The sequence below is a fragment of the Heterocephalus glaber genome, unplaced genomic scaffold (assembly GCF_053883595.1).
Source record: "Heterocephalus glaber isolate CG9 unplaced genomic scaffold, H.glaber_assembly_v1.0 deba00001569, whole genome shotgun sequence".
In the NCBI taxonomy this organism is placed as follows: domain Eukaryota; kingdom Metazoa; phylum Chordata; class Mammalia; order Rodentia; family Bathyergidae; genus Heterocephalus; species Heterocephalus glaber.
Genome location: NW_028258354.1, coordinates 12646768 through 12666508, shown reverse-complemented (window position 1 = coordinate 12666508; position 19741 = coordinate 12646768).

The following is a 19741-nucleotide window of genomic DNA, read 5'->3' as shown; positions in this document are numbered from 1 at the left end:
TTTGTCTAGTTTGGTTGCCACTGAAGTTTACATTAGCCAATGGATCATGAATTTAGACTGCTCGACATAAGTTGTTTGATACTTTGTTCAAAAACATCCAATTCAAGGGAGGACCTTGTTCTATTAAGTTAAGATTGTTGTCTCTTTCCTCCTCCTCCTCCTCCTTGTCCTCCTCCTCCTCTTTCTCCTCCTCTTCCTCTTCCTCCTCCTCCTGCTGTCCTTCTCTTTCTTTTCCTTCTTCTCCTTCTCCTTCTTTTGAGATAGGGTCTTGATATATAGCCCAGGCTGTCCTCAGACTCTCAGCAATCCTCCTGCCTCAGCCTCCCTAAGTGCTAGGATTATAGGTGTGCATTAGAACACCTGGTATGATTATCTTCTTAGTTATGTTGGTGGAATTTCTGCCCAGTCAAGATCCCAGGGCCATCAGGGGTACAAAACCTGAGTGGGTCATTCTTAGGATCCATGGTCTCAGGACTGTTACTGTCAATTTTTGGCACAGGAGTGAGTGGTACAGTTGTCCCAAGATGGGCGACATCAGCATCATCAGCACAACTGACAGAAAGTCCTTTAAGATTAAGTGATTAATTGGAAGATGGTGGAGTAGTTAGCAGAAGAGAAAGAGCCTCTCCAAGATTTGGTGTCCCAATATAGCAGCCTAAGGAGGAGAAAAAGGAGGGAAGTGGGTCCCCGGGACCCGGGAAGGATCTGAGGTGAAAACTGAAGTCCACAAGGAGAGTGGAGAGAGAGACTTTAATGAAGAGGAGGGAGATAGCAAGCAGTGCTTTCTTCCAGAGCCCAGACTCATGGCTTGGGGACAGTGAATCAAACCTACAGATGCACGATGACTTCTAGTGACCCCAGAGGCCTCCAAGGAGAAATGAACCAGTGGAACAGAGCAGTAGACACAGTGGACCTCAGTGGCTGGTGAGTATCCAGGTTCAGCTATCACCCAGGAGAGGGTGATTGGCCAGTATCCATCTTGGAGAGGACTGAACTGAGCTCGGAACTCAGAACAGCTACAGGCCAACTTCATCTAGTGGCTCCCCATGTCTTGGTTAGACTTCAAGTTGGCAAGAGGTCAGGGAACAGAATTCAAGTCAGCAGCAGGGAGGAGAGCTCAAGCAGGCAGGAGGCACATGGACTGCTGCAGGCTCAAAAAATCCGGTTCCAGCCTCATAGTCAGAAACCAGCCTGAACTTCAGTGGAACTAAAGATGTAAGCTGGCTGGGATTATCAGCTACCTGCCATAAAGCTATAGCTGGCTTGCTGGAATTAATCATTTCAGCTCTGGACTCTGCCTACCCTTATTGTCTACCAGTGACAACAGAGACATGCCTTGAATTGGACTTTTTTTTCTTTTTCCTTTTCTTTTCAGGCTCTTGTTCTTGGTTTGCTTTGTTGTTTTTTTTTTTCTTGATCGTTTGGACACAGTTTCTAGTTTTGTTGTTTTCTGTTCCTGTTTTTATTTCTTCCTTTCTCCTTCACTCCTGTCTTCTTCACCAGTTTCCCAAAGTTTGTATGATTTTCATTTGTCCTCCATCCTTGCTTCTATCTCTTCTTCTTCTTCTATTTCTCTATTTTTCCCCTCTAGCCCCTTTTTAATATTCTCATCTAAGGGTAAAATTGCCACATTAAGGGGTTATTTATTGCACACAATTTTTGGGTTCATTTTAGATTTTGTTATATAACCACACATCTAGTTCATATGGTTAAAGGTGGCAAATTAATAGTTACCACAGTTTGTCATTTTCTAGGCTGCATTTGATGCTGTTGTTATTGTTGATTGTACTACTTTAGCCAAGGTGACATAATTGTACTAATCAGTTCCCCTTCCTGATATATCAAGACGGAGATTGCCAAAGGGTCTTAAAAAAAAGTGTGGCCAGTGCCAAAGGGTGGATGTGCCAAGTAAACAGAAACTTCTCAGCTCCAATAAATTGAAGAGGTAGAATCTCGCAACAGACTCTAAACCCAAAAGCCAGCTACACCTGGAAGACACCTCTGAGAAGCAGTCATTTCCTAAGGTTCTGAATAGTGGCACTAAAGCAATTTACGAGCATCAACCTAGGAATTAAATTTAAAAAAAAATAGAAAATGAGATGACACTTAAACAATATGCAACTCTCCCAGACTTCCAGCTTATCAAGGCAAACTCAGGGAGCAATGAGGTAGAACAATCCGGAAGCCACCCACCTGGTTCTCTGAAACAGTAACAGTGGAAATAACAAAGCAGATGAACAAGGCTCTAGAAAAAATCAAATCAGAAATAATTTCCCAAATAACTACAGAGATAGTGACCATAATGCAAGACATGGTTAGTGACTCTAGAGCAGATACAGATAAAAAAAATAGAGGAGCTCAGGAAAATGATAGAAACTATGAACACCCAGTATGAGAAAGAAATGGAATCCATGAAACACATTCAAGTAGATATCCAGGAGATCAAAAACTCTAATGAGGGTCTGGGATTTAGCTCAGTGGTTATGCTCCCTGCCTTGCAGGTGCAAGGACCTCAGTTTAATCTCTGGTACCAAAAAAAAGCTCCATTGAAACTATATGCAGCAGAATGAGCCAATGTGAGGACAGAGTATCAGATACAGAAGACAGGAAGGGCCACGGGCATAGCTCAGTGGCACAGTACCTTCCTGACAAGCACAAGGTCCTAAGTTCAATCCCTGGTACCAGAGTAAAAAATAAAAAAAAAAAAACACAGGATGAGAAATAATAGCAGAAAACTTCCCAAACAGGGAAAAAGAATTTGACATACAGGTAATTGAGGCATATAAACCTCCAATTAACCATGACCAAAAAAAAAATTTTCCCCAAGGCATATAATAGTCAAGATTCCAGAAATTCAATACAAAAACAGAACATTAACAGCTGTTAGAAAAAAGAAACAAATCGTCTATACAGGAAAGCCCATCAGAATCACAGCAGACTTCTTAATACAAACTCTCTAGTCAAGGAGAGCTTTGAGTGAAGTATTTCAAGCCCTAAAGAAAAACAACCTCCAACTCAAACTGATGTACCCTGAAAAACTATCTTTCAAAATTGATGGAGAGGGCCAGGATGTAGCTCAATGGCACCATGCCTGCCTGGAAAGCACAAGGTCCTGAGTTCTATTCTAATAAATAATTGATGGAGAAATAAGATACTTCCATGACAAAGAACACCTGAAGAAAGTCATGACCACTAAACCGGCACTCCAAAGTGTTCTGAAGGATATTCTAGAAAGAGATAACTAGAATTACATCTCCATAAACTCAACAGAATGAATCCACCAGGCAAAGCAAGAAATTAAACAGAAGGGAAAAGAAGGGAGCCAAAACCAGGGGGAAAATGACAGGGATAAGTCAATATATATCAGTTATAACCATCAGTGATGATGGTCTCAACAATAAAAGAAACAGACTGACAGAATGGTTCAAGAAGCAAGATCCAACAATATGCTGCATACAAGAAACACATTTAATTTGAAAAGAAATTCATAGACTGAAAGTCAAAGGTTAGAAAATAATACTCCATATGACAGTAACCTGGAAAAGAGCAGGGATAGCTATTTTATTTGCAAAAACAGCCAGTTCAGTTTTGAAGGTAGATTAGAATGTCTGCTGTCCTTGTGTAGCTATTCAAAGTCTTATTGCTCCTTTTTGTTCCTTGATGAATCCAATTTTCCTGCCCTAGGGCCTTTGCATATATTACCCACTCTGCCTGAAAGGCCCTCCTCTGTCTGATCTATTTAACTATCCTCAAGCCTCAGCTTACATGTAACCTCCTCAGAGACTTTTCTTGACCACTACCAATTGAGTTATCTCTCATCATGTTTGTTTACCACCTACTGATCTTCAATCTATAATTGTCTTCCTTATTTTTTTAAATATAATTAAGGTTACAGTTGCATAGAGTCTGGGACCTATCTCTTGTTCTACCTATATCTCTAACATTTATGACACAGGAAATACAATCTGATCTGTTGCTAGATTCAATAAATGAATCAAAATATACAAGGATGAAAACAAGAGTCCTAAGAAATCCATTACAGCGTTTTCCATCCTATTAGGAGCCTGTTATACTGGACACGACTTCTTTTCAGAAGAAAAAGAAAGAAAACACTATGGTTCTTTGTATGTGTATGTGTCCCTTCTGTGTTAATTTTAGGCATTCTTGTGAGACCCTGAAAACATTTTAAACCCGGCTCATATAGCTGGATATAATTGACCAGAACTCATATTTCACTGTGTGACCCAGGAATAAGCAATATTTCTTGCTAGTGGTGAGAACTCAAATTCTGGCAAGGGAACACTGTCAACATATCTCAGAAAGCTTACCCCTTAGTGACCTTCTATTCTTTGCATTTATTTATGAGTTGTGAAATAAATGTCTGGTGTTGTGAAATAAAATAAAAAATATTCAGCCTACATCTTGAAAATTTACAAAGTTTACAAAAACACAAAATAATATTGCCAAATATGAAACTAAGGAAAGTATGAGCAATCTCCCTAATGACTTTCTTCCAGTAGTTCATGGGTCATTCAAAGAACCTGGCTCTATACTGTATTCTGAAAAATATCATTCTTAACTTCAGCCAAATAAAAACAATGGAGAAGGTCAAAGACCAGGGCTTCCTCTAAAGTGCACTGCCATTTGAGGAAAACCTTCTGATCAGAATTCAAAGCAAGAAAATTTTAGCAAAATACTAACACTCATCCAGCTATACAAGATAGTGCCTCAGGCTGCAGAGACAGGGTTGTATCATAGCAACAGAAGAGCCTGACCTTGACTCCCACTGGCTGTCAGAAAAGAGCAAATCTGCTAGATGGACAGTACTTTGGGTATTTTGTTTTCGGCCTTAACTGAACCATTCTGACCTTTCCAGGTGCATATCCTACCACTTCTCAACTTATACCTTAAGCCTCCACCATACCAAATCCTCACTTTTACTCATATATGCAACATTCTTTTGTATCTCCAAGTCTTTGCGTACAGCCTTTTCTCTGTCCTAGTGTGTTCCTTCTAACCTCCTCTGTGTTTTTCTTCCTTTTTTTTTTCCTAAAGAAAACAATTCATTCTCTGCACAGGTACTACTTCCTTAGTCAAGTCTTCCCAAATTCCCCCAGGGAGGTGGTACTTCCTCCTCTGTATTCTTATTGGCCTTTGGGGAATATATGGTTATAACACTTGGGATTTATATTTTAATTATGGGCTCTTGTATCTTTTCCTCCATGTAGTCTGTGAGTTCTTTGAGGCAGCCAAGTCCATTCATCTTTATATCTTTACAGCCTAATAGCTTCATAAATACTGATCAACCGGCTGAAGGATCAGAATTAAGACTGCAGGCGTTTGACTTTAACTACTAACCCCTGGACTGTTAAGATAAAGAAAATTAAATGAAATCTATTGCAACATGTTGGAGATTTTCCCATTTATAGCATCCTCAAAGGTTTGTTACAAATTTGTCTAAAGTATTTTATAGACCCAAGGAAGCATCATTGCTATCCTGTATTCCATTAAATACAGACAGACAGTAAATCAAAATCTTCTTCCCTTCAAGGGTTTCTGAGCTTATGCTCTATAAACAAAATTCAGACTCCTTGGACCCCCACTTACCTTCCCCTCCAGTCTCTGTGTTCTGGAAGGTTTTTACACAGCATAGGAATGTTCATGCCCAAGAAATATGGATAATTAGCTGTATAAAAATTAACTAATGAAGTCTAGAAACATAGAAGTAGAAGTATGACATGTGTGGGTACTTATTTCTGTGAATATTTACTATCCAACCTGAAGGACACATGCTGCTGTGTGACAGGAATTTATTTACAAATTGGGGCTGATCTTGTTCCATGATGAGGGAGGTTGCAGGAGTGGTGGCCTGGAGATGTATTGTCCCTGTTTAGCAGCAATGATATTTCCCAATTATTGACTGCAGAGACCCCTCTAAACTCAAGCACAGGAAAATCTTGACCTTGGTGTCTTTTCTCTGCCTAGGAGCAAATTTCTGGGAGCAAAGTATTAAAAAGTTTAAAGGACAAGGTTTATTAGAAGAGAGTGACCACACTGACAAAAACACACTGGCTGGCCTTGCCACCTCCCAGAGAAATCAAGGCAGAGAAGTTCAAGGAGACGTTGGACCTTAGGAGCCCTGCAGTGTGAGAAGGCCCGTGAGGGATCCAAGGCTGTGAAATCACAGGGAAATGACATTGGCCTTCTCTTCTCTCCCACCCTTCCTTGGGCATCTGTCTGTTCCAAATCTAGGTCACAACATCAGTTTTCCAAACCATATAAATGACTGTCCAACTGTTTTCTGCAAAACTGCTCCCATCTCAGACTATCTTTAAGCTCACACTGAATAAAGTGCCTAGCAGCTCTACAGCAGATATACTCTAAATTTTCTTTGGCTGTCTTCATTTTTCTTTTATCCTCAACCTTTGCCATTTCTATAAACTTTGATGTTTTTTAAAAAGACATTTTGTTTGAAGATATCTACAAAAGATTTAAAATCTTTAAAAATTCAAACTAAGAAAGCAGTAGGTATTGGTAATTGTAATCACCCAATGAAATTAGATAGTTAAATTGATTCAGAATAGGGCCATTACAACTGAGAAAACTGTTTATATGTACAAAATTCAATATGAGTAACTTGAAGTGTAGCCTATTTGACTTCATTAGAGTCACAGAGATAAATATCACGTATAGCAATTAGCCAAGAGAATGTCAATTTAACTATCAAATTGTCTTCTCCCCCTCTGCAGTGTATCCCATCAATCACAGTCATATGTAAAATGCTAAGACACGAATGGACAAGAATTACTGTGTTTCTCTAAAGGCATTTAATTTTTAAGTAATACTCATTTTTTATTCAAGTTAAAGTTTTTTATATAGCTTCAAAGGATAAAATTAAAAGACTGGAAGGAAACCCAGATCTGTCTCATCTTGGATAGAGTTTTGACAACTTTTTTTTTTTTTACCCTAAACAGAGAACCCTCTGCTGCCCCTCATTAAAAAAGGAAGAAAAGGAGCAAAGAAAGGAAAAAAAAGAAATCTAATAAATAAAGAAAAGAAGCAGGTGTTCTTGCCCACAGGCAGGTCTTGAAGGCCCATTTTTTTCATGCCTCCCTCCTCATTCTTGCTCTTCTTTTGGCCTCCAGCCCAGGAGCTCCTGGGACACAAGCAGGACGTAAGCCTGTTGAATCTTTCCTCAGGACTGTTTGAAAGCCACTCATCTTGAAAGAACCTCTCATCTTATCATTCAGAAAAATGAATCCAGGAGAGGTTAAATTACCTTCTAACATTAACACCATCAGCCAGCTGCTCAGCCGACAGCAGCACTCAGGTATCTACAACACCAAACCACTTCCAGTCAATGCCCAGGTCTTTTTCTGCCGCAGAATCCTGGGAAGCAAACCTGGATTCAAAAAGATATGTTTATTGCCCAAGGTGGATGTCACTTTTTATTATAATCTGATATAGCAGCTAAGTAACACATTTCCTATAAAACACTACCATCCTAGTAGGGTTTCTCATGTTGAAAAATGGCAGTTAGTCTGCATAATCTATATTTAAGTGCAGTATTTTGCTTCTCAAATTTGAAATAGAAACAACTGATAATGATTGTAAAGTATTTTAAAATATAAAATGTTGGGGCCAGGGATTTATCTCAGTGGTTTAGCCTCCTGCTGCGCAAATGCGAGGACCCGAGTTCAACCCCCGGTACAAAAAAAAAAAATATATATATATATATATACATGTATATGTATATATGTATATGTATATATATGTATATATATGTATATGTATATATGTATATGTATATATATGTATATATATGTATATGTATATATGTATATGTATATATGTATATGTATATATGTATATGTATATATATGTATATATGTATATGTATATATGTATATGTATATATATGTATATATATGTATATGTATATATGTATATGTATATATATGTATATATATGTATATGTATATATGTATATGTATATATATATATATATGTATATGTATATATGTATATGTATATATATGTATATATGTATATATATGTATATATATAAAATGTTGCAAAATTTATAAATAAAAATACTACAAAGTGATGCTCTATAAATAAGAACATGAATCAGTGAGTCTTCCTGCCTAACCATTGCAGATCTCTCTGTAATAGTTTCCTCTATCAGGATGACACTGATACAATATCACAGATAAAATAGAGCAGCAATGACACAGGGAGAAAATATAATCCAAAAGCTAGGCAGAGGTCCACTTTGTTTGATTCCTACAATAAGCTTATTTTTCTGTCCATTTGCACCAACACTGAATTTAAGGTAACTACTTCGCCAGTATTGTTAATTTTACTTTGTCTTATAATTTTACTTTGTCTTAGAGAAGAGAAAAAAAAAAAGATAAGTTATTTCCAAAATAGCAGAAACTGATCCAGGCTAATTAAATATAGTTAGAGCAACTGATGGATTAGCCTTTCATCCCATTAGCCCACATGCATAAACCAAAGTCATAAACATTTAGTGAGTTCTTTGTCATTTATTTTAATGCATTTTAAATGTGCTAAGGAAAAAAAATTTATGATGTGTTTCTATAGCATTCTGGTTATGAAGGTCCTATTCATCAATAACTAATTTATTTTTACAATGGAATATCAGTTTACAAAGGATGCCTCTCATAATAAATGTGAGGAATTAATGCAGAAGTTTCTAATTATTGAACAATATAGGCAAGAATATAAGTAGTTACTGAAAAAATTACATGTACTGACTGCAAATAGCAGTGTAAGATGGGAAAATATTTTGGGTATTCTATGGGGAAATTTTTTTTAAATCACATGAATTCAAAATTTTAATCAGAAAGAAAAATGTTTTAAAGCTCTGTTTGCCATTCACATATTAAAATCAAAATTTCAGTCCAAGCCAGGCACGGTGACACAACCTGTAATTCCAACACTTGGGAGGGTGAGAAAGGAGGATCATAAGTGTGAGCTTAACCCTAGCAACTTAACAAGACACTGTCTCAAAATAAAAAATAAAAAGGGACAGGGATGTAGCTCAGTGCAAAACCCTTGGGTTCAATCCCAAGTGCCACAAATAAATAAATGAATTAAAATCTAAATTCCAGTCCAAAGAATTTCCCATCACCTTGACTGTAAGATTACTAGAATGTAGCATTTATGTAAAAATAACTGACTCTCTAGCATACTTGCAGGAAGGTTTATCTTTAGTAAACATATCAAATCAAACATATCTCCTTAAGTGACTATTTATAGTCTAAAACAATCTTAATTTTCAGTGTCACCAGTAATTTATGAAAATCGTCAAGGTAACCCAGAATTCAAATACTAAAAATACTGTAACAGAAATAAAAATTTAAAATAATTTTGAATAATTTACTTTTTCCATTGTTTCATTAGTTCAGCATGGTCCTAGCTAAGTTTCATTAGATCTAGTTATATGACCTTATTTGTAATTATAAGGTAGCTGAAACTGACATATTTCTTTCTTTCTTTATTTTTTTTCCCCATTAACTTTATTGGTACATTTTAGGTATACAGTACAGTTACATTCATCATTGGGATCTTATACCATTACATGAGTCTCTTGGTTCTTATATTTTTTTCCCCTTCCCTTGCCCTCCCTTCACCCCCTCCACCCTTCCCTATTTGCAAAGACCTTGTTTCCATTTTTTTCCTCTTCTCATATTTTTTCCTTTCCCTTTTTTCCCTTCCCCTATCCCTCCCAATTCCCCTGCTCTTTTAGACCTTTTCTTCCTGTTACACAGTATCAGTTATACATTTTTTAAATTACAATATTAAGATCTAGGAGATTTTACCACAGATTACACACAGATTTTACAGAATTTAAAAGGATATAGAAAGCATATTACAAAAATCTTTTTTGAAATAAATTTGACAACTTCTAAGAAGTAACTTAGAAGACAAATTAATGAAACTAACTCTGGAGGAATTATAAAATTTGAATAGCACCTATTAAAGAAAGTATATTCCTAGCTTGAAAACCTACCTATATGACAACAGCAGGCTCATAAACATTTTAACTGATAAATTATATCAAACAATTAAAGCAGAAAAAAGAAGGAACACTTCTCCCCTCATTTTAGGAAATCAACATTGTGCTAATCCTAAAACTGGATAAAGATAATAGAAGAAAAAAGTATGAATATAGATAGAAATTTGTTTAACAAAACAAACTCTTAGAAGTCAGATCTGGCAGTATGTAGAAAGTGGTTTTGTTACAGGGTTGGCAGTGTTGGTTCAGCATTGGAAGATCCACCCCCAAAAGTAATCATTTTAACACAGGAAAGGAGAAAGCCATGTGATCCTGTCACTGGTTGGAGAAAGAGTATTGGACTAAATTCTACAGCTGTTCATGGTAAAAGCTATCAGGAGACTAGAAGTAGAACAGAACCTTCTCAACAGATCAAAGACATGTACTCCATACTTCCAGCAAAAACTCCTTCTATGAATGGAGACGATACAATGCTTTCTCCCTGAAGTGGGGAACAAGGGCATAGATGCCTACTCTTCATCTGTCCATTAGACTTTGAAACATAGGTCTAAACCAAAATAGTCTGGCAATAAAATGGCACAACTAGGATAGGATTGGCACGGCAGAAACAAAATCTTTATGTGTAGATGAAATGATCATCTACAGAGAAAATACTAAGAAATCTCTAGGAGCCCCTAGAACTTGTACTTGAATTTAGCAGGATTAGAAAACACAAGGTATATATAAAAATTCAGATCTGTGTATACTTGCTATAAATGAAGAACTGGATATTGAAATTTTAAAGTTAACTGACATATTTCTTTCTCAGTCACAAATGGTGATAACTGACCACACAATTTATTTGCTGTAATCACCTAATTCAGTTTCATTTCACTATTTATGTGAGCAGTGTTTCCTCACCTAAGGAAAAGTGAAAGACACTTGATATGTACAGGAAAATTTTGAAAATATATATAGTTGTCCTTCAGTATAGGAGGGAAATGAATCTTAAAGACACCAAAATCTGTGGAAGCTCGAGTTCCTTATAAAAATGGTATAGTATTTGCATATAATCTGCACATATTATCCCATATACTTTAAATCAAATCTAGGTTACTTTGCCAGGTACAATGTAAATGCTATGTAAATACTTGTTACACTATATTGTTTAGGAAATAATAAGAAAAATAACAAGAAAAGAAGTCAATACATGTTCAGCACAGATGTAATTTCTTTTCTGGATCATTTTTGATTCCGAGTTGGTTAACTCCTGAGATGCAGAACTCGCAGATGTAGGGAGCCAAGTGTGTCAGTTTAGTTCTCAACATGTGGGGGGTGCCAACCACACCCCCAGGCCATGTAGACACCCTAGAAATGTCCATTCAGGAAGGCACTTCTTCCTCAACATTTCCCAGAATGAACACATTAAAAGCTGCTCACAGTACAATTGTTAATTATCTTGAACCACAGGCAAAATATAAGGACCCTCTGAGGCAGAGGACAAATGGGATGTTGAAGTAGATTGATTCACTTGCTCAAGGCCAAACAGCAAACAAGCTACAGAAATAGACTTGAATCTCGGTGGTGTATACTGAAGCAGGGAGCCTTTAGGACTTTGAATTAGCCACCAGAGGAAACAAACATGCAACTACTTTTGGGTGATACAAGGGGGAAAGAAAGCAAATGGTTATGCAAAGGAGCAAAGCGATGCATTCCTTGCGGTGAGAAAGCAAGTTCAGGAAACCAGGAGGACCCCCCATAAATATGAGATGTGTCTCTTGTCCAGGGCAATCCTGTCTATGGGGTAGCATCTCTGATGTCTGTGTCTATAGTTATTTTCTCTAACAAACTTTTATTTTAGCCTTGAAACTGGCCCATGTACGATTTCCATCTACACGCAGCTAAGGGCCTACACTAGTTGGTAACAGCTCTCCAGTCTGCCCTCCTTCAAAGCAATTCAGTTCAAGTCTTCAAGTATGCCTTGATGGCTGTTATCAATTCCAATGACCATAAAAAGAACAGGTTTCTAAGAAATACTCTTCAAACTAAAGACAGAATTTTACTGTGGAGACAAGGTATGCCCAAGTAACAATGTAATACAGCTGCCCTGGGAGTGTTAAATAGAATACAAAATACCCAGTTTGTGCGGATCAGAGAGTCTAAGAAGTTCTCAGAGAAAAGAGGGTCTAATTAGCCCTTTAAAAAATGTGTTAATAAGGGAAAAGCAGAAAAAACAATGGCAGGTACACTGTGTGATCAAAATATATGGTGAATGATTAAAATTTATTACAGACACATTGGCATTAATCCTCCTCAAAACATTCCCCCATGCTTTGAACACATTTACTGCATCATTCTTGCCATTTTCTGAAGCAGTCCTGGATGTCTTCTGTCTTGAGTGTGATTATGAGGTGATTAGATACACATGTATACCTATACAGAGAAATATATATTGCTGCTGCCAACTGTCATCCAACAGAATGGCAGGCTCCTGAAAACATTATAGTGCAGGGTCGGGGATTTAGATCAGTGCTTTCGCCACCTGCTGCGCAAGTGCAAGGACCCGAGTTCGATCTCCGGTACCAAAAAAAAAAAAAAATTATAGTGTGTCCTCATCCACCTTACTCCTCAGATCTGGCACCATGCAATTTCTGGCTCTTCCCCAAAGCGAAAATGACCATGAAAGGTGAATGTTTTTAATTGATTTGGGACATCTGGGCAGCCATGACTGTGTGACTTCCAGAACTGCTTCAGAAAGTGGCAAGAGCAATGGGATAAATGTGTTGGAAGTAAGGAGGAGTGTTTTGAGGGGGATAAATGGCAATGAGTCTTTTAATGCAATAATTTTTTTAATTTAAACATTCACTGTATTTTTTGATCACACTGCATATTCCAGACTAGGAACCCATACAAGTAAATCTATAAAAGTGGTGGTGACCATGTCTCACTCGGGAGATACCGGGGACTTTTTCTAAGGAAGGATCACCTTTCAGGGCACCAGGATAATGCAAGGTAAGAATAGCAATAAAATATTGTTATCATTATTTTTTTTAATTTTTTTATTTTAATTAAATTATTTTACTGGTACATTGTAGGTATACAACACAATTACATTTCTCATTGGGAATTGTACTTTTACATAATGCATCTTGGTTCTTATTTTTTCCCCATTCCTAGCCCTCCCTTCACCCTCCCCACCCACCCTTCCCTATTTACAAAGACTTTATTTCCATTTTTTCCATTTCTCAGCATTTTTCCTTTCCCTTCTTTCCTTTCCCCTGACCCTCCCATTACCCCGACCCCTTTGGACCTTTTCTTGCTATTTTGCATTATCAATTATTCATTCTAATCATTGGTACCTTTTAGGTATACAATATAATAACATTCATCATTGGAAATTTGCACCTTAACATAATCTCTCTTGGTTCTTATTTTTCACCCTTGCCCAGCCCTCCCTTCAACCCCTCCATTCCTCCCTATTTACAAAGATTTTGTTCCTATTTTTCCATTTTCTCATATTAATCCCATTCCCTTCTATCCTTTCCCCTAGCCCTCACACTTCCTTCCCCTTTGCCCCTTTTCTTCCTATTTCACATTATCTATTATACATTTTAGTCCTTATTTACACTTTCAGTTTCTCACACCAGAGAAACTATTTGGTATTTATTTATGTGTGTCCTATTTATTTCACTTAAGAGTACCGCCTCAATGTGCATCCACTTAGCTATAAATGTCTCTAATTTCTCATTTTTTATGGCTGAGTAGTACTCCATTTTATAAAAAAAAAAAAAACACCACATTTTCTTTATCCAGTCTCCAGTTGATGGGCATTTGGGCTGTTTCCAAGTTTTAGCTATCACAAACTGTGCTGCTATGAACATGGGTGCACATATATCACTGTGGTATGATTCCTTTAATTCTTTGGGGAAGATCCCAGCAGTGGAATAGCGGGGTCAAATGGGACTTCCAGTCCTAGTTCTTTGAGGTATCTCCATACTGATTTCCACAGTGGTTGCACCAGTCTACACTCCCACCAGCAGTGGAGCAGGGTGCCTCTTTCCCCACAGCCCTGCCAGCATTTGTTATTGGTTGATTTCATGATAGCAGCCATTCTTTCTGGAGTGAGGTGGAATCTCGGCGTTTGGTTTTCATTTGCATCTCTCGAATGACCAGTGATGTTGAACATTTTTTCATGTATTTATTTGCTATTTCTACTTCTTTGTTTGAGAAATGTCTGTTCATTTCAGATGCCCATTTTCAGATTGGGTCTTTAAATTTGGGAGGTCTGATCATTATTATTATTAAAATGTAATAAAGAGACTTTATTGCCACAAAGATGAGTCTGAATTTCATTTGGCAGTTGAGGGATTAAAAAAAATATTATGTCAAATATTACGTTTAAACTTGACAAATGGGCACAGGCACATATATGCCTATATAAATTGCCCATAAATAGGCACAGGTGCATATAGGCCTACATATACACCTACATAATTGCCCATAAACGATCTGGAATTGTGAACAAAAGCAACTCTCTGATTGTTTACGGAGCTGGCTGCAAGTTATGTTAAAAGGGATTCAAGAGGAAATGTAGCTTGTTATTTACATGCTTCTGTGTATAAGAATGTTCTAACATTCAAAGTCGGTAGGAATATCTATCTTTTACACCCACTCATTACAGATGAAGAAACAGATACATTGAGAGATCATATAACTTGTCTGAATCACACAAATAGATGAGATTGTAGGTTTTTATAACACAGTCTGTCAGGAACAAATTCAAATCAGAGTCCCCATCACTAGCACAATCCTTCATGCTTTGCTTAAACTCTATAAGCTTTACATTCCTCATCTGTCAGATGAGGATGAAGTGAAGTTCATTCTCAGGTTGAGAATTACTTATCTGAAATACTTGGACCACATGTGTTTCAGATTTCAGAGATTTGTCTGGATTTTGGAGTATTCATATAGACTGTACTAGTTGAGCATAGCTAATCCAAAAATCTGACAACCAAGATGCTTCAACTTCTGATTTTAGATCATTGCTTTATTTTGGATTTTCAGATTAGGATTGCTCAACATCTATATTAAAGGGTAACCCATATATCAAAACACACCACCTTATACGTACTATATGTTCAACAAATTATAATTGCCATTATTATATGATTATGTTATAATAATGGCAATCCTAAGATTTCCTCTGTTTTTACTGTAAGTTTCTGGTTTAAAACCTGCCTTGTGTTTGCTTCCTATGTGCCATGTTTGTTGTTTGTTTTTTAAATTCACACTGGCAAACATAAGGCACATGATCTTGGAAACCCTACAGAACATTAGCATTAAGCAAGAGGCACAAAAAGACAAAGACATTTAAGTGTAGGAGGCTTCTTTATCCATTGAAATTCACAATGACAGAGGTCCTCTGCCATCTTACAAACAAACAGGAACCACTGAGTGCTAATCTCCAGAATATCTTCTTTTCTATACCCCTGTACTTTCCACCTGGAGCTACTTCGGGTCTGAGTGGAGCCATGTGTCAAAGGCTGGCCTGTAATCAACATACTTCTGTTACCAATCATTTTGGAGGGTCTTCTTTAAGTCAGCTTCAGCCTTTGTCCTGAATATTTTCTATGATAATTAAGTATGAATATAATCTGTTTTGTGGGATTTTTAAAAGGAGTTAAAAAAAAAAGAAAGTTAAAATTCTGTCAGTTGAACTACCCAGAGAGAATGTGTGGGAGGCAAATTGAAGTTTTGGTTAGCAGCTTTTGCATTCTGTGCTTTTCAACTTCACTGTTACTTTTCATAATTTCCTCTGTCAATTGGAAAGCTTTAAAAGAATTTTTTAAAAAATATATCTAGGGTGACAAGTTGCAAGTCAACCTAAAAGAAGTCCTGGTGTTCTTTTCTCTCTAGGTGTTTCTCTCTCTCTCCTTTCTAAGAAAATGTTTTGAACATTTCATCAAATGTGAGAGAAAATTCTATAAATGTGAGCTTATTTTTATTATAAATATGTTGTTATGCAACCGTTACTGATCTTTTCTAATGGAGCAAGGTCCTTTGGGACTGACTTCCACTCTTATGCAAATCCTTTGTGACTATGGTTTTCACAAGCCTTCTGTCTCTAAAACCCTTCACCAGAAGAACTAGCTTTGCAAAGCCCTCATGGCTCAACTCACAGGGTTTGGAAGCACAGAAGTATCTCTCACTTGACAGCAACTTCTAGCTTCCTAAATATCCTTTAGTAACACCTTGATTCTCTAATCTTATATTAACATTTCCCTGGTAGTATATTTTATTCTTGCAATTGGCTCTGTGGCTTGGGCAAATTGCTTAACTTCTCTGAGTCACTTATCTGTAATAAGGGAATAATAATGCCTACTTCATGGGTCATTGTGGAGATTGATCATACTGCTCACACAGAGTAACCCAGTAGTATAGGTTGCCTATTATTCCAGTTATTTGCCTTATATTTATCTAACTGCCTTACTTATCTGAGGGAAATACTGTTATAATTAGGGGCTTGAATAAACCTGCCTCGTAGGCCTCCACGTGAACAGTTCTTTAGGCCAAAATGGCTAGGCTGCCCCCAAAAGACATTTTTCACCAGGCTCCTTAGTACTACAGGAATGACTACCAGGGAGTGCTAGTTGTACAGACTTCGGTCACAAGTGGTACCCTGGTGATCTTATGCTCACAGTGTGGATAGAAACTAGGATTTAAATGTCAGCTCTGAAACTTAGCCATGTGACTGTAGCAATGACAATTATTCAAACTCAGTTACTGTATTTGTAAACTGTAGGTAGCTGTGTGTGTGTGTGTGTGTGTGTGTGTGTGTGTGTGTACCAGGGATCAAACTCAGGGCCTTGAGCTAAATCCCCCGCCCAGGTGGATTTTCATAGTATCCACTTGCTAGGGTTATTGCAAGGATTGAAGGTGACAGCACATAGCATGTTAGTCCCAATCCAGTGGTGGTCATATAAATCAAAAGCCCTGTGTATAAACTTTTGTTCATGGCAATTATACCCATCCTCTAGGAGTCAAGATCATTCCACTATAGCTTTTTTTTATTTTAGAATATTAAAGTATTCCTATTTTTTTCTCTGTTTTAAGAGTTTTTCTCTGCCCAATTATCCACCAAGACAATCATTTTTCTAGTATTTACTCACAAGTCTTAAAACATAAGCATCCATTGGAAGGGTTTGTATTATTAATAATAATAGCAAAGATTTACCAAGAACATACTATGCCCATCATTTTCCTGCACTGTCAATTAATTTTGACATTAATCCTTTGAAGTATTATTCTCATTTTACAGACAAACAGTTCAAAGAAGTAAATTTAAGCTTATAAAACTAATAAGTGGCAGAGCCAGAAACATTTGAACCTAAACAGTTTTAACCCAAAATCTATACTATGATGTTCTTTCTTCAGAATCCTTCATGCTTTAAAACACACATTAAATACTTTACAGCTATAACTTCCCTCGATGTAATGACTGGCCTCTGGATAGCGCTTTTGTTGGTTGCCTGCTAGTGCTTTGTAGTCAGTGTCATAGGCCCTAGGGACACAGCTCAGGCAAGAACAAGTCCATTCTACCATTTGACTGTTCTGATTCTCTGAATTGGGCCAAGTCCAGGCTATTTCTCATACAAAATCTTTTCATGGGATCCTGCAGAGACAATATGAGGGAATAGTAAAAGCACTACGGTAATTCCAGAGTTTGAACCCTTTTTAGGTTCTGTTAGGTCATTCTATTAAGCAAACATCCTAGTTAAATTACAAATGTTTGTATATATATGGAACATTAGATACCAATTTTCAAAGAATCTGCATATAATTCGTAAAACCCAACTGGGGCATGTTTTCTTCTTTTTTTTTTTCTTTTGCTTTCTTTGTAACTGGAGATGGAACCCAGCGTTTTCACAGTGAGCTACACCTCCAGCCATTTTTATTTATTTATTTTATTTTGAGACAGGATCTCACTATGTTGCCCAGGCAAGACTTGAACTTGTGATCCTCCTGCTTCAGCCACTCATGTATCACTACATCTGGCTAGACATATTTTCCTCTTTCCTTGACAATTCAGAAGTCATGGATTATGGCTTTATCAGGTCTTTGTTAGGCATATCAATCACTGCATCGTAAACCACCAATGAAATAGAGAAGACAATTTAAATGGGATTTTCTGGGTTACAGAGAGTATATTGTATTTATCTATGCACTGAAAGAATGTCCTAAATTTTTATGTCCATATTTTATCCCCCTTAAACCAGAATCCATATGAGTACTTCAATAAGAAAAAGACCATGTAAATTTTTATGTATCTGGAATAGATTAGGTCAAGTTCATTTGTAAATATGCTATTTTTTATTGTGTTCATGTTTGCAACCTTCTTATAGTTTGATATATTGAATAACTATGGATTTAGAGTATAGATTTAAGGAAAAGAATTGTGAACATAGAGATGTGAAAATGAAAAAGCCACTCAAATCTGTCCAAAAAAATGGCTTAAGAGTTCAAGGAAGTATTAGAGAAACATGACTTCCTTTCTACTGTCTTTTGTTAAACCCAGAAAAACTTTCCTGGCTGTGAGAGCTCTTCCCCCACAACCCTATATGGTTCATCTTCCCAGAGGTTGAACTTACAAGCCAGGCAATCTTAGATCTGGGTCATCACTTTCTCAATCCCACCACCCCAGGTCAGTTTCCTGATGAAGCATTTTCACCCCTGAATGTGGTCTACACCAAATGAGGAAAGCTGGCTTTAGAAAGGTCAGACAATACTGATCCTTGGGGGTGTTAGCATGTAGGGTAGCATTACTAAACAGGGAACAAATATCATTAGGTGTTCCCATAATTCACATCTAATGACCATGCGAACACAAAAGGGATTCTTCATATCAGTAAGTGCATAAACTTCATTTGGTCACTATATCAAAATCTGTTTCAATGAGCTGTATGTAGTTTGTTGATGAGATGATGGTCATCTCACAGATCACCGATGCTAGAGGCAACAGTGATGTAAAATTCTGAATCAAATTTCACTGCCTAATATCCTCAAGCCAAAGAGCACCTAACGATGGTCTCTGCTATATTCATTTCTAAGGCAAACAGAATTCTTAAGGGGTCTCTCCAAGATTATTCACCAAAAGGGAATCTAGGCAACACTATAAAGGAATCTCCCAGATGTAATTAAGATTATGGATCTTAAAATAGGGAGATTATCCTGGATTACCTGGAAGTGCCCAATTTAATCACTCACACCTTTAAAGCAGAGGCACCTCTCTGGTTGCAACCAGATAGATTCAGCAGCAGCAGATGGTGAATAAAGAAAGAGCTGGAGGCAAAGGGGGTCAGAGGAACACGAAGTCAGATAAGCACCTGCCCAGCCCTATGGGGCTTGCAGATGGAAAAAAGAGCCTGGAAACAGAGAATGTGAGCCTCTGGGAGCTGCAAACAACACCTTTATGGACAGACAGCCAGAAAATAAAAGCCTCAGTTCTACAGCTGAAAGTGTATAATGGGCAGGGTTCTTTCACAGGAAACTTGGGGAAGGAATGCAGCCCTGCTTGCCCCTGATTTCAGTCTTGTGTAAGCTGAAGCTAAGCCTCCAGGCTTTCAACCTATAAAACTGGAAGAAAATAAATGTATAGTGTTTTAAGATGTTATTATAGTAGCAATTTGTTACAATAGCACCAGGTAACTAATAGGATTC